This window comes from Apus apus, chromosome 2, assembly GCF_020740795.1.
Source record: "Apus apus isolate bApuApu2 chromosome 2, bApuApu2.pri.cur, whole genome shotgun sequence".
Lineage (NCBI taxonomy): Eukaryota > Metazoa > Chordata > Aves > Apodiformes > Apodidae > Apus > Apus apus.
The window spans coordinates 130,723,906-130,735,573 of NC_067283.1; positions in this window are offsets into that span (position 1 = coordinate 130,723,906).

Consider the following 11,668-nt stretch of genomic DNA (forward strand, 5'->3'; position numbering starts at 1 on the left):
CATAATTAAAGTGAATCATGCACATAAGTGCTAGTTTTTTTCATGGCTGAGAGGCCTTCACTGGACAGCATGACAGCAAAGATCACTCAGTAGTCAAGGATACAAGTGAATGCTCATTTTGTTATTTGTGGTGCTTATTGAACCCACATTATGTTCCTAATTTGTTGTTTCTTTCTTCACCCCCTTCCCAATGTCCATGGCCACAGTGTGACAGAACTTCTACTAAAACTAACCAACTTTTCCAATTCTCTACTGTTCTTTTAACAGTTTGTTTCATTTCTACATCTAAAATCGCATTTCTTCCTTATTGCCCTTGGTGCTTACAGCATTTAAGATTGTAGCTTTAGCTGTGAGGGCAGACACTTTCTGGCAGTGACAACCTGTCAGAAATCACATGAGCTTTCCACAGGTTTGGGTGCACATATAGAGCTCTCATCCAGAGCACATCTCAGATAATATACTCTCTGCTCAAACATGGTTCCATATTGTGGCCTGCATCTTCATATCATGCCTTTAGCAGAAGACTCTCCTTGGTATCTAGAGGCATGTTAAGGGAACACACTGAGTCCAATGCAAAGGCTTTGATCTCCAGATTTCAAGGTGGGACTAGTATTTTATCTGTGTGATGTGCAACAGCTTCTGCAGAGTGTGAGACTTTAGAGGAGTTTGAAGAACAATGCAGAAAAGGAGTTTCTTTTCAAATGGTCGTAATAACAGTCCAAGTGGATAAGCAACTCCTTTCTTAACAACATATGGTGTGCACAACATGTCGTGTTTCATTTGCTTTTTTTCTTTCTGTCATGTCCCCAAGTCTATTCACTGATGTGCTACATTGGAAAGAAACCAATTCCATAGCATTTCTTTAAGAACACTAATTGAGAGCTCTGTAGTAATGAATATTTACAATGAGACTTAAGCAAATGAGAAACACTGGTGGGCTTTGACAGGTACACAGCAGATCAATATAACAGACGTCCTTCTGCAGCTGAGATGGTTCTTGAATGGATCTGCAACAGTGCCTCTGCCAGGGGACTAACAGAGATAACCAGCACAGGAGAAAGGGAAGATGGCTTTTAAGCTCCAAAAGGATGTATAACCTTGCCTTTTGTGATGGGTTGACTCTGGCTGGATGCCAGGTTCCCACCAACCTGCTCTATCACTCCCACTCCTCACCTGGACAGGGGAGAGAAAATATGATAAAAGGCTCATAGGCACAGGTAAGGACAAGGGAGATAAGTCAGTAATTGCCATCACAGGCAAAACAAGCTCAACTTGGGGAAATTAATTTAATGTATTACCAATTAAATTGGAATAGGATAATGAGAAATAAACCCAAATCTTAAGACATCTTCCCCCCACCCTTCCCTGCCTCCCAGTCTTAACTTTACTCCCAAATTCTCTACCTCTTCCCTCTCATGTGGCACAGGGGAAATAGGAGTTGCAGTCAGGTCACCACACATTGTCTCTGCTGCTCCTTCCTCCTCACGCTCTTCCCTTTTCTAGCATAGGGTCCCTCCCATGGGAGAAATTGCACCACAAACTTCTTGAGAGTGGGTTCTTCCCACAGGGTGCAGTTCTTCACAAACTGCTCCAGTGTGAGACCTTTTCTCTGAAGTTGAGTATTCTGGAACAGATTGCTCCAATGTGAGCCCTGCACAGGGTCACAGGTCACAGCCTTCTCTGGATGCATCCACCTGTTTTGGCATGGGCTCCTCTATGCTCCATTGTGGACCTCCATGGCCTGGATGGGGAAAACCCACCCACCATGTTCAGCAATGGTTACAAGGGAATCTCTGCTTTTGTGCCTGGAGCACCTCCTCCCCCTCCTTCTTTACTGATCTTGATGTCTGCAGAGTTGGTTCTCTCATATATTTTCACTCCTCTCTCCAGCTCCTGTTGCACAGCAGTTTTTCCCCTTTCTCAAATACGTTATCCCATAGGTGTTACCACTGTCACTGATGGGCTCAGCCTTGGCCAGCAGTGAGTCCATTTTGGAGCCAACCGGCACTGATTTTATTCAACTGGGTAAAGCTGCTGGCATTTTCTTACAGAATCCACCACTGCAGCTGCCTTGCTACCTACCAAAACTTTGCCGTGCAAACCCAACCCAAGACAACAGCAGTTTTGTACCAAGCATGTTACATTTATAGTCGTTATTAAGTGGCAAGCTCCTCTGCAGATCATGGAGTTCTGCTGGCTACACTGCTTATCTCTTGATGTAGGTCATGGAGATGCTCAAGCGCCCAAATGCAGTGACACTGAAGAACACTGAAACAATGAACAGGTAACCAAGGCTGTCCAAATAGCTCAGGTTGACCTGGTGTCATGATTTTAGCCAATAACCAGGTGACGGATGCTCTCTGTTACCATCCCACTACCCTCCCAGGGGAAGATAAAAAGGGAATAAGGGAGAGAGACTTTCAGGTTGAAAACAAAACAAAACAAAACAAACTAGAACAGATTTAATTAAGTGTAATAATAACCATGATGGTGAATAACAAATATACAAAAATATGTAAATATGGAACACATGCTCCTCACTTGGTAATTATTTCCTGACCAGAAAAGTTCCAAACTAGACTCAGATGGAATAAGGGGTGGAGTCTGCTTTGGATCTGGCTGCAATGAAGTTAACTTTCCCATTAGCAGCCCTCCTAGTGCTGTTCTTTGTATTTGTGGCTAGAAATGTACTGATCACACACCAGTGTTTCGGGTACTACTGAGCAGTGCTCCCACAGCATGAAGGTTGTCTCTCCAAACCCACCCAACCCAAATGGCTGTAGACTGGGGTGGGCAAGAGGTTGGGAGGGGACACAGCCAGAACAGCTGACCCAAGATGACAAAAGAGACATTCCATACCACATGACATCATGCCCAGCAATAAAAGCTAAGAGAAAGGAGGAGAGGGAAAGGGGGCATTTGTCATTACAGAATTTGTCTTCTGAAGCACCCACTACACATACTGAGGCCCAGCTTTCCAGGCAATGACCAGACATTGCCTGCTGATGGGAAGTAGAGAATAAATCCTTTTGTTTTCCTTTGCTTCTGTGTGCAGCCTTTGTATTTTCTTCATTAAACTGTCTTTACCTCGACCCGTAAGTTCTTTTTCATCTTATTTTCTTCCCCTCTGTCCTGCTGAGGAGGGGAGTGATAGAGAAGCTGAGTAGGCACCTGGCAGACAGCCAAGGTCACCACACATTTTTACAGAGCTCTTCCCTGTAACAACATGACTACAGGGATCTTCTGAAAGGACCCAGCCCAACTACAAACCACTTAATTTTTCTCTAAGTGTCTCTCTAAGTGCCCTCACCTTTTCCACCAATAAAGTACTACGTCATCTGGATTTTTTTTTGCTTTGAATTACACCAAAACAGGGCTGCTGCAAAAGCACCCAAAAGCTTAGTAGCAAGCACCTACTCTATAACAGAATAAAAATAAAATCCCAGCTAGTGCCCCAAAAATGTTGACTGATCACATTTTCCAAACAAGGATGGGACACTTGGACACCCAATGAGGCTGCTAATTCTTTTGTAATGGTCAGGCAAACACAGCACATAAAACAGTGACCTACAGAAGAACAGTGTATGAGCACCAAAGCTTTCTATGAGTTTTACACCTTCCATAAACCAATGTGAGGCTACTGTCTTCTTCCTGAAGTTTGTTTGAATCGATGGTCTAATTAAAACAATTGGCCAGCTAACAATTACATAATAAATGAATAATGAAAATTCTGAAAGTGTTTTTAACTCTTGGATGTATAAAACTCACATAATCTTCCCTTGTAATTTTCTCTCTCTCACCTATGTCTTCTACTTTTCAATTATCTTTGATCAGTTTTGACACTACTAAAGAAAGCTGATTCTATCTTTTGTTTTGTTTGTATTATTTTATGTACAAATATTTCTAAACCAAGTTTAAACCTTTGAGCTCTAAATAAATAATTAATAATAAAAGTTAATTAGGATTTTCCCACAAGAACTTGGAACCCGTCCAGACTTACAGAAGCAAGTTAGATTCAAATTTCCAACCTCAACTTGTCTCAGAATTTCTTAATGAAGGAAAACTTAAATGGGATCAATATCCCATTTTGTCACTCAGGAAAGAGGCAACAGCAAAACACACTTCCTACTTATTTTAAACCACAATATTTTCTAATGTGAAAAGATAGCTGTCTTTCAGGTAGTAAATAGGTTAGGTTTGCCAAAACTAACTTCTTATAAAGGTAGACCCCGGAATGTCAGTACCACTGACTAAATCATAGTTGTTTTATCAGCCAGCAGCTACAATATTTTTATTGATGCTTCTATGCTGAGGATGAAAAGGATTCACATCTTGTTTATTTCCTCTGGTATTTCATCTTTATTTTGACTGTATGCAAAGCACAATTACTACAACACAAACACTGTCTGTTTGAAGGTCTTGTTGTAAAACAATTTGTATATGATGCTTTTTAAATTTATTTTTTATAAAGCTTTTGAAAGCTTTGTTTAGATAAATTTGCTGAAATATGGATCTATGATAAAGATTTTCTTTTACGGAAATATTTACACAGAAACATACTTCCAGTTAACCAATTTGGACTTTTTCATTGAAGACCACAAGGTGGCATGTGAAACAAACAATAAACATACTTGAAAGAAAACAGTAGAAAACTAGCACCGAGTTCTATCAGATGACCACTATCTGCAAATTCAGTTTTAAGAAGCAATCTAAATTTTTGTGGGGTTTTGTCTTTTTCAGTCCAAGCTCTTTAGACTGGAAAAGCAGCAAAGTGCACTAGGCTTTTATTAACAAGAAGGGACTGTTCTTTGTAATATAAATGTATATTAGGATATTCTAAGAAGGACACTGGGTCTTGTTACCCACAGAGGTAAAATACAGAAAAATCAGTGTAAACTTCAGAAAATGTATTCACTCTCTCCATCCAACCACCATAAAAACCAAACAATCACGGATGCAGCTGTGATATGCCGTATCTTCATTTCAATGAAAAATTAATTCAGAGGTTTTGTTAAACATTCAACTGTATTTTTAAATGTAGAAGTAAGGCATCTGAAACCATTGTGATACACTATGTAAGGTCTGTTTCTGTAAATACTGATGTCTGTTTGAGCACAGTAAAAAACCTTTCACCTACCTCACACATTTCTGAATTCAGTGGTTTCAGCAGATGTCTTTTAGATGCCTGAAGGACACTAAATCTGAGAAGGTGTTAATGGTGAGGAGCTAGTTGTTGGGGTGTCATCTTTTCATACTTTATCCAAGATGATAACACCACATTTTTGCCATTGCCAATAAAGATTGTATCATGTTGATGTTTCTGGTTTTCTGGATTGCACTCCAGGGAAACACCTTCATTCTGCAGATAATTTCAAATGCATTCCAAAACCTGAAAAAATTCTTTCTGACCCCTCCCAACCACCTTGTCCGCCTGTCTGTGCTATTTTTCCCTGTATGATGGTGAGCTGTGGTAACTTCAAGCCAGTTAAATCTTTACAGACGTTTCATATGTTGGCCAAGTGTCAATAAGCTGATGGAAGACACTCACAGAACAGGTCTGTGTGCTCCAGCCTACAGACCTTGGAAAGAGTCATGCTAATAGCTATAGACATTCAAACAATTTGAACCTGTAGGAGTGATGTTTGGTGCCTTGTGCATGTGGGCTGGTAGATGGGATACTCATTTAATTTCTGCTTTACATATATGTTGTTAATAGAAATATTCCACCTTCAGTTTTGGGTGGGTTTTTTTAAGATAATTTTTCTTGTATTTACCCTCTCCCAAACTGTTACATTTGCACTGAAAATATTGCCTTACATTATTCCTATATGACACATGCTAATTACATACACCAACAGGAAGAGAGGGCCATGCACTTACACCCAAAAACCAAATAAATTATTAACAGGGTTGATTCATTTTGGCTTACTATAATTCCTCAAGACACAAGTACTGTTGCTAAAGACCATAGACCTTCAGCAGAATACTCATCAGAAATTACCTGCTCCTAGATGAACAAGAATTAATTACTCTTACTAACAAAATTACTAAGGCTTGGGTTATCAGTGAATGGGGCTGAATATTGCAGTCAACAAACATCATGGAGGTGTTATTTCTCTCTTTCTAAGGAAATTAAAGAAATAAAGCATCACCATAACAAGCATTAGTTTTATACAGGAAAAATGATCTTTTATTAAATGAATGATCACATGTTGGAGAGGGTTCCGAATCACAGAATTTAAGCAAGATTTGACCTTGCTCAAGTCTAAAGGGTTTCAAACCTGGAGCTGGAAACTGGAGCTGTTGAGAATTCAGTCTTGTACGGTACAAAGTATGCTCATTTCCTACAAGTCTTGGCAATTCATTTCACTAACAGATAGTCTGCATTTTAAACTGATTTCAAGGCACATAGGTGTTGTCAAATAGAAACACCAATTTTTAAGCCTTATTGAAATGTCAACCCAAAACACATAAAAAAGCAAATGCAAATGCATTTCCTATCTCCGCTTGACCACCTGGTTCTATGCATCCATTTCATTACCTCGACTTCTCCTTGCAGGATTGTAGGAAAGCAACAAATGTCACCCTTTATGACTCTGTCATGACTCACAGCTTGACAGCTATTTGTAGAGAAGTGCTACTATTCAAGCTACAGGACAGAGCTCCAACAGATTATGTGCTTCTGGAAACTGTAATTATGGACCTGGGAGATTTTTTCATGCTCTAAGCAATGATTTGCATCAAATCTGCCACACTTGTATAGCAGTTTATATTTTAAAAGAGGAAAAAGGAAGAAAATGAAATTTTGCTTTAATGCACTGCGGAAAGTACATTTTTCAGATTGCTCTCAGCTGAATTAATTTTGCAGGAAACACCAAGAATATTGGCATTTTAGACTGAAAGTCAAAAACAAGGTTAAAACGTAGAAGCAGGGGGAAGAGGAAAGCTGCAGCATTAGAGGAAATACTCCAGCCTAAAAACTTAACATATCCTGTTCCTGAACATAGTCAACCACTCAATACCTTCTGCTACCTGTACTAGTAAATCCAGAGGTCAGTGAATGCTCCCAGGCCCTGGCACTCCATCTTCTGCCATAAGCCATAAGGTTTTTCTTTTGGAAGACTAACAGACTAATCCCTTTTGGCTCATGAGAAATGCCAATCCCCTAAATAATCCTCCTGCTTCAGGACTTAGAGCTAGGAACTCTTCTTAACAGGCATTTCTGATGCAGATACTCTATTTTGGATGAATGACAATCATTCCTGGAGGCCTTCAAGGCCAGGTTGGATGGGGCCTTGAGCAACCTGATCTAGCAGGAGGTGTCCCTGCCTGTTCAGGGGGTTAGAACTAGATGATCTTTAAGGTCCCTTCCAACTCAAACCATTCTATGATTCTATGATCCCATGCTAGCTGGCCTCATTGCTAGGAAATGCTCCAGGTATGTTTAATTTATCAGCATGGATTCAAAACTGAGAGACCTGGGCCCAGAGAAACCAAGACAGCAAATGTTGAAAAAGGTACAGGAGTACCATGGTGTTACCGTGTTCAAGCAAATTCCATCAAAATCTTCCCCTCTTCCTCCTCTACTGAGCTTTTGTTCTACACTACTTCCACGCAGATAGCTTCACTGGCTTCATGCAAAGCAAGTGGCTAGGAAGAGGACTGGAATCATAAAATTGTCCATGCCCCACAGGCGAGAGAAGAAAAGAAGAAGCTCAGTTAAAATAGTAAATAAACATCAAAATTACTCAAGCATAAGGTAACTTTGTTAAACTGCTCATGCTGAAAGGAAGTATCGTTTATCTTCAAGAGAGCACCAGCATTTATCCTAAATTATACTTATGATCTGTCATGACCAGATGGGCATCACCACAGCTGTAGTACAAGATGGAAACGAAATCCCAGGTGACTCACAAGTATTGTACTCCCAAGCGCTCCCTCCCTCCTCCAAACTGCCAGGAAATCTCCCAGCAGCTCTGCCCCTTGATTCAGCCAGCCGTGTAGCATCAACATGTTGCAATAGGTAGACACAAGTGCTTACACGCAGATGTCTTAATGCAAAACCATGTAAACAGCAATCTAAAACAATAGGCAATAATTCCCAAAAGAATTCAGATGTTCAGGAGCAGCCCAGCTACTGCATGGCACATGCCAAAGAAGGCTGGTAGGAAATTACATGAGTGATTGCAAAGGGTGTTGGCTTCCACATTGTAGCCCTCAATACCCATAGACCTGAGCAAGTGTATTGTTACATTGTCAGGGTGACAGCAATCAAAACAGGATCTCAACCAGAAGCTGAACAGCTGATGTTTCCTTTCCGAAAATATCAAGACTGGGAATGATTTCTTACTGATTAGAAAAAGCATGGTTGAGGAGCCTGCTACCCAGCTCCTTCATTTGTGATGTGTATATAGTACACAGCACTCAAACAAAATAGTCCTTTTAAAAAAAAGCTATTATAAACCAAATATCCATTTTCTTCTCATTTAAAATCTTGGAAAGTCCACCAAAAAAGCAAGGGTAAAGGCTTTGTGATTACTGAATAAAAACCCATTTTATAAAACAGGGTTCTTTATACAACTCTACAAATAAAACACAGGATCTATCAAGAGTTAGAAGAAAAATAATATCCTTTCCCCAGATGTTTCAGAATATTTAATGGATAACAGAGTAAATCCACGTTCTGACTATTGCCATGTTTTTGTATTATTTCATACGATCATGTCAATAGTTTTATCTAAGTGATATAGATTAACATAATTAAGAACAGCATTTTCCTGGCCTCAGTTTAGTCATAAAATCATAGAACGGTTTGAGTTAGAAGGGACCTTAAAGATCATCTAGTTTCATCCCCCTGAATGGGTATATTCAGTATGATAGTCATATCCAATAACTCTTGATAATGGATATTAGATGTATGTTCATAGGAAATTACATTAATGACCTGAACAAGTATCAAATAATCTTCACAAGACATAACCACTTTCACTATTTGATTTTAATTGCTTAATATTTGCTTTTTTTACTAGCTTGCTAAAAATATGTCAGGTTGCTATACAATCCTCTCCAAAATTTATAGGCAATAATTCCATTTTGCCATGCCTGTCATTTTAAATCCTGACATAAAAATAATCCTACTTGCAAAATACCTGTAAATACCATAAAAATTAAAAAGAAAGGGGGGAGAAAAGTAGTCTCAAAAAACCAAGGAAAGTCCCAGACAGGCTGAATTTGTGAGTCAGGACAAATGACAACCATCACAGTCCTGGTGCCACTGTTTGGTGGGAACTATTTGTAGCTGTCCTGTCTGAATAACGCATCACTTTACATGGGAAACACAGCACAAAAACACAAGGTAGCTGAGGTGGGAATATATGATGCACAGGTAAATCTCTTGCCAGATCTCTTACATATGGGTCACAGCTAGATGACACAACCAGGCTGAGATCCATCCTCAACCCCAACACACAGTCCTAGACAAAGTGTTTAATATAGTCCACTGGTTTTAATAGTCTTCCAGCTATTGAGATCAGAGAGTATAATTTTATTGTTGTCTCTGATTTTCAGTGTAATTCCAGCTGTTTCATTAATCCCAGATATATCTACTAAAGAAAATGACAAAAAAAGGCCAGACCTGAGGCATACAGACAGATCAAATTACACTTTCACAACACGGAACAAACCAGAAAGTTATTCTTTCTAGAAACTGGCATTTGAGGAGAAACTGCACTGAAAGGAGAGTATTTGAAACTACAACAAATTGAACCTGATTTCTTTAGGAAGAAAATTACCCCTCTTCAGCTAGGATTAAATTAGTCTTCAAAATTGCACTGTGAAACCATAGCTTCTTTAAATCTGAACATCTTGCCTCAACAACAAACAGACCCATACAACTTCCTGTGCTGTTGTAGAAACACAGTCAATTTGGTGAACTTTAAAAACATCTCAACTGGATTTGATGTTTAATGTCCATAAGACTGAAGGCACTAAAATTCTTCTGGTTGGAAGGACAAGATTGACACTTCAGAAAAAATAGACTTTCTGGATAAATTAACTTGATTATTTCCATCAGAATAATCCTGGGATCAAGAGACAATATGGACCAGAAAGTCAGAATCTAGGTCCCAGGGCCTGACAGCACAGGACCAAGGAAGAAAAGTAGGTTTGTGTTTTCTTTCTGTTCCTCACACTGGCAGTCAAACCGTGTCAGAGCATCTCTGCTTGTTATTTTGCAGAGTCCTTTAGCAAAGCACAGACCCATTAAACTGTGATTTGAGAATGTGCAGTATAGGAAAGATGCATAATATGATAATAAAAATAACTAGTAGGATATCTGTTAGCCACTTTTAATGTATTATTTATGCAATAAACATTTTTGAGTACTAATTAAGTCCACACTGTTTCTGACAATGCTCCTGGTACATTTGAAGGAGCTGTAATTTTCCATCTCATCTGTCTCACTGTATCAGGTCCTAAATGACCTGGTACAGCAAGCTGGGCCTTTCACATTGCTTTTTCATTTACTGGATATAAGGATAAAAAAGTACTCTTCATATGCATAGAGATTTTTCGAAGTCCTGCTTTATGGTTGCAGACAGGACCACTATTCATTTGCATTTCCTAAGGCAGATCAGGCCTTTGACAGAACAAAAACTTTTGTTAAATATGGTTTCTAAATGATGGGAACAGTATTTAGACTACATAGCAGATAAACAGATGCCTCTTAGTTTCTTCTTTGAATTTTCAGCTTGTGAGAATTCCCACATGGGCTTTTTCATTCTTGTTAAGAAGTCTTTGGTCTGACTCCTTTCACAGGGGAATTTTCTCAAGGTCCACATTGATGATGAAATAAGCAAAGGTCCACAGCGAAGAGTATTTTTTTTTCCTGTATGATATTCTTTGTGCTTTGATTAGTGTTGCAATGAATGTAATTCTCTTTCTTGAATTTAAGAAGTATTTGGCAAAACTGGTTTTGAAAACTGGTGACAGCTCTGTTCATGAGCTTAATCTTCATCTTGCAGGAATGCACACACTAGCACTGACACCAGCAGCTTCACTACACATCATCTCCATCACTTTTCTCTTCCCATAATGACCACACCTGGGGGAGTCCATGGCTTTCTCTTCATGATGAGGGAGCTGCAGTTCCTCAGTGAGTGAAGTCTGATGTGTTACTGTGGTTGCATAGACAAATGGACTTATTTTATAAGAAAACACTTATTTTTTCAATCTTCAACATACCAAAAGTGTAAAAACTAATCAAGAGTTCAAATTTAGTAATTGTATCTCAAATACACCATTGATTTTTTCTGCAGGTCACTTTGAACTTATTAGAAGAAGGGATCCTGCTTACATTCAGAGATATGAGAGGGATTTTATGTTAAAATAGGTAACACTTGAGAATAATGTTTTTTCATATGTGATGAACTGCTGAAAAAAGTTAGGTCTTATGCTGACTGAGAAATACACTTATGAAGGCGTTTCTCAAAATTTCTTAAAAATTATTAAAAAGAAAATCAACTGCACATAAGTGTCTCAGATCTGAGGCTGTGACCCAGTTTACAGTTGGAAATAGAAAGTCAACAGATATTGTTACATGACTTTCCTGAATGCAATTACATCATTAACTGTAGAATTTGCTTTGAATAATCTCAAAATCAGAACACCA